Genomic DNA, 5128 nt, shown 5'->3' on the forward strand with positions numbered 1-5128 from the left:
GTGTTCCCCATAGCGACCCCTAGAGGACGCAGTGTCTCGTTCCCTACTCAGGGAACCATGGTTACATACGTAACCTGAGACGTTTTCTTTCACTCATTTTACTACTCTGCAATTTTGGAGGATTAACTTTTTGTTGTTTCTGTATATTCCTATTTTGAGGTTCTTTTTCCTCACTTTTCTTATATGTTGAGAACTTAAATCATATTCAGCGAGTCTCTCTTCTATTTGTTTTTTAGTTACAGTATTTAAAATTGTTATTAATTTATATCCCCCTGGAATGTTTCATCCTACATCCCTTAATAATCTAACCTTATCTGTCATGGGTATCTCTTCTTCTATTGATCACAATAGACTTAAAAGTCCCCTGAAATGCTTAGAAACACGCAGCGTTACTCTATGTGTTGACGTCACTTTAACTGAAACAGGAGGACAGGGTGGGACATATCAAGCAGCCCCGCCCCTTTTAAAAATAGCCAATAGCGTTCGTTTTTATCACAGCTTGGGCTAGAGCCGTTCAGAGCAGTTGAGCTCCGTAAAGTCGCATTTGACATAGTATGCCAGCCACAATCTCATCCATATTGCTATAAAATATAGCATTCTGTGTAGAATTCAAATAGCTCCGATACATTTTGTGGTCTGCGGCGACTCGCGCATGTGATCTGCTCCGTGCAATCGTGTCTCTGGACCGGAGCAGAGTGTGGACCGGTGGTTAGCGTGACACAGTGCAAAACCAGACTTCTTTTTTTCCTCAATAGAAAGCATATTTACACTGTTTGAATCGTTCCCTGTCCCCTATATAGTGCACTACGTGCCATTCACTGTACAGAAAATACTAATTCTGTGGACAAGTGACCGATTTCAGCCGCGGCTATTTTATAGTGTAGGGGGCGGGTGCTTCGGATTCTAGGAGAGAGGAGAGATCAGTGCATGATCAGAAGATGGCGGCAGGTGCAAAGTTTGGTATAGGCACTGGCAAGACAGGGGCAGTAATAGTAATTTTATTTTATGGACTGATTTTAAATATATTGAGACCTATTGATGTTAGTTTAACCACAACGAAATTGGGTAAAAACAAGCAGCCATATCAATATTTTTATATAGGTAGGACCGATATTGACCAAACAAATATTGAACTAACAACGGGTGCCTTAATAAACGTCGGCTATGGGAAACACGTGTTGGCAGTAACGTTTATTTATCCACAATGGTATCATCGGACAAGGAAGTACAAGTCTTCAACCAAGATACAACAAACCAATGCTTTGCTAATTACGATTAGCTTACTATTATCTGGAGATATCCATCCTTGTCCTGGCCCGCTGGAGAAAGTTAATGTCGCCGTTTCAAGACGCAACATTGCTGATTCACAGGTACGCACTCTTGTTTGTAACGGAATGCCGATTGAACAGATGAAACCAACTAATCTTGATCATCACCTCTGCTCTGTGGGCACTGCTGGATATGGGTCGCCTGTCTGGGTTCCGGGGGCTTGTCTCGGGAGTACGCTGGTTGAGATGTCGAGGGAGTGCCTGGGTGGAGCGGGCCTCGGGCCGGAGCATCAGCGGTGTGCCCAGGGGGAGGCTGCGGCGGAGAGAGCGGTCCATGGTTGCATCGCTGAGGCATCAAATGTTGGGTTGAATCGATCTGAGTCATTCTCAAAAAGTAAAGGTGACAAACACTCCGAAATAAGCGTGGGCTACCCATCTATATCGACGCTGTTAGCGGGGCAGTCAAGATCTACAAACAAGATGCTTCCGGATCAAAGGGCATCTAACGTTACTGGTGCGAAAAAAAAGGTTTTAAATGTTGCAATTGCTAAAAATAGGAAACTAAACATATTTCAAACTGTCAATCGTTCAAGAATAATTTGGGACCCTGAATTAAAGCCCAGAGGTATTTTAGGAGGGCATCTAAATATACGAAGTTATAAATCTAAAAGTGATCAAATCCATCAGTTGCTACTAGATTCCAACTTAGATTTTCTGTGTTTAACAGAGACTTGGCTTAATGAAAATTCACCATCATCAGCTTTATTTGTCCCTGGTTATAATGTGCATAGAAATGATAGAGTGGGCACTAAAGGAGGGGGGGTCTTAATATTTGTGAAAGACAGATTTCAGTGTCATGAAATACAGTGGTCATGTAATGAATTGGAGTGTATTGGACTTAACATAATGCTGTCTCCATCTATGTCATTTTCACTTATAGTAATATATCGCTCTCCATCATCTAAAAGTATATTTTATGAGCATTTTAAAAATATGTTAAAGGAATGTAATTTTAATAAGGAGGTGATAATCATGGGAGATTTTAACATTTGATGAAAAGCTGAAGTACGATGTGACGTCAAAAAAATCGTTACGCCGTTTTGGCAGAAGTGACGAACTGCAAGCTTTGAATGCATATATCTTCTAAATGTGAATTTTGTCACTGTTTTGGAGCACACTACCTTATAGATAATCTTAAGACTAACATATTGATACTAACACTCAAAAAACTTAAATTTTGATTTCATGGGGACTTTAACAATGGAACTTGATCTTTAGACGCATTGATTAATATTTCTTTCCATCCATAACTTTTTTCTATAGCCTATTCTAATATATAGATGTTGCATGGCCTGTGCACATATGAACTAAGTGAGTTACAGCTTCGCAACTTAAACTTGCATTCTCTGCTGCTTTAATAATACGATCTGTATAAGCACTATGATCTTCTCCTTTCTTTTTGGGTCCTATCTGCTTTCTTACTGCATCTGTTAATTGCAGTTCCAATAACTTAGCTTGTATATCTGTTTGTTCTTCCCTACTCTGCTTTGGAGTTTTAAATTCTAGTTGTCTCACTGGAAAATCCCTAATTCCAGCAGCTGGTGTAACGGGGCCTCTTATTTTTTCTCCACATTTTTTATTATTTTTTTATGTGTTTTCTCTCTCTTGATCTGTGTCCTTGCTCTCCCAGCTCTCCCAGCTCTCAGATGTTCCTGATCCTAATCTCGCTATAGCCTGCTGACCCTTGATTGTGTCTAACTCCTTCCTCAGTTGTTTCACTTTTGCTTTTAAATTCTTTATTATTTTTTCCAATTCTCTAATTATTTTCCTATTAAATTCATAACCTTCCTGAAATATGATTTTCTTTCCTGATTTAGACCAACCTTCATGTTTAGCTATTTGTGCAGCAGGAGGAGACTGGCTTGATGTTCTCATCTGCCCATAAGTTAAGTTATTATCAGGAATAATCTTCCTATCCCATTTTCTTATTAACTCTCTTCCCCTTCTCTTACTGGTGGGATTTTTATATTTGATTCCTTTAATCTCTACTTCTGGCCAATCATTCTCAATTTGTTTAGTTACTCTTTTTAATTGTAATATTCCTCCTTTCTTATATTTTAGCCTTGTATCTTTTCTTCTTGTTGCTAATTCTGTTCCACTAACCTCACTTTCTGTACCTAGTGTTGACGAGTATGAGTCTTCACTTTCTTGTTTCTCGTGTACTTTCTATTTCTGCTATTTCTCCTAGTACCTTAAAAATGGCACCTGCAGTACCTCCTCCCATCTGCATTAACTGGTTACCATTAAGAACTACTCTCACATACACTTATTAAAGGATCCCTCTCCTCTATACTCTTGTATGTTCGTGAGCTTTACTACCACCAAGCAGGGCGTCGCCCACTTGACAGTTTCATAGCCCCTTTAAGCCTTCTCTAAGACTTATCTAACCTCAGAAAGCATTTACCTCTAACTTACGAGATTCTTACCTTTGTGCACACTCAACCCTTTCTGGGTCTTAAATAATTATCCTCAAATTATTTTTAGTCTACTCGAGGTTTTATAGGATCTCTTTCACCTATCAAACTCTACACTCCCGTGTCTAGAACGTATTGTCTAGGTTGAGCAATTGGTCATTGATCCTGGCAACTAATCAATGATTATTGTATTTATTCTCAGGTTAGGTAAAGCAAGTCAAGTCTGTCCTATCTCATAAGCATTCAAATTTTCATACTTACAAAATAGATCACAGAAGACTTCTCCGTGGTCTGTTCTGCTCAAGTCTAGAAATCAAAGTATTTTGGCAGGCGAGCTTCTTAGTTATAATTAAGTATAGGTTTATTGTATATAGGTTAAATACGTTACAAACAAAATACTAATATAAAATTTATTTAGGGGTAATAAGTCATTAGTATGGCTATTATTATTTATAAATAAAACATCAGACCTTTTGAGTAGATATCAAATTAACACATAGTTTGTTATAAAAAGTTGAGGCTTTAAATCAGTGCTTCTCAAGCTTGTCCTGAAGATCCCCCACCACTGCACATTTAGCATGTTTCTCATATCAGACAAACCCATTTGGGGTTTTGCAATCTCTACTTGATCTACTCGATGATGAGTTGAATGAGGTGTGTTAGATGAGGAAGACATCCAAAATGTGCAGTGGTGGGGGGTTTAGACAGGTTTGAGAAGCACTGCTCTGAATAATAAAAATAAAATAAAATTAGATTATAATAAAGGAAAGGTAGTTCTGCAAAGGTAAATTGGGAAAATACATAATATTTTTAATTATTGATGGTTAAACACTAACATAAATTTACATCGTAGTTTAATGTTTAATCGCTGCAAGATTAATCTTTAATGAGCTGAAAAGAATGCATGTCACACCTCTGTTCATCAATTTGCACTGGCTACCAGTAGCTGCTCGCATTAAATTCAAGGCATTAATGTTTGCCTATAAAACCACCACTGGCTCTGCACCCATTTATTTAAATTCATTACTTCAGAGTTATGTGCCCTCTAGAAGCTTGCGTTCTGCATGTGAACGGCGTATTATTGTGCCATCTCAAAAAGGCACAAAATCACTTTCACTGACTTTTTCATTAACTGTTCCCTCCTTGTGGAATGACCTGCCCAAATCAATCCGAGCAGCTGAGTCCTTAACCATCTTCAAGAAACGACTAAAAACACATTTGTTCCACCTTTATTTGACCCTTTAACTCTAACACTTTCTATTCTAATTTAATTCTACTTTATCTATATTTATCTTCTTTTTTAATTTGTAATTTTTATTTTTTTAAAAACTAGCTTTCTATTTTTTCTATTCTATCTACTTGTTTTTCTTTGTGTGTGTGTGTGTG

Source organism: Sinocyclocheilus rhinocerous, unplaced genomic scaffold (genome assembly GCF_001515625.1).
Source record: "Sinocyclocheilus rhinocerous isolate Xijiao unplaced genomic scaffold, SAMN03320098_v1.1 scaffold2263, whole genome shotgun sequence".
Taxonomy (NCBI): Eukaryota; Metazoa; Chordata; class Actinopteri; order Cypriniformes; family Cyprinidae; genus Sinocyclocheilus; species Sinocyclocheilus rhinocerous.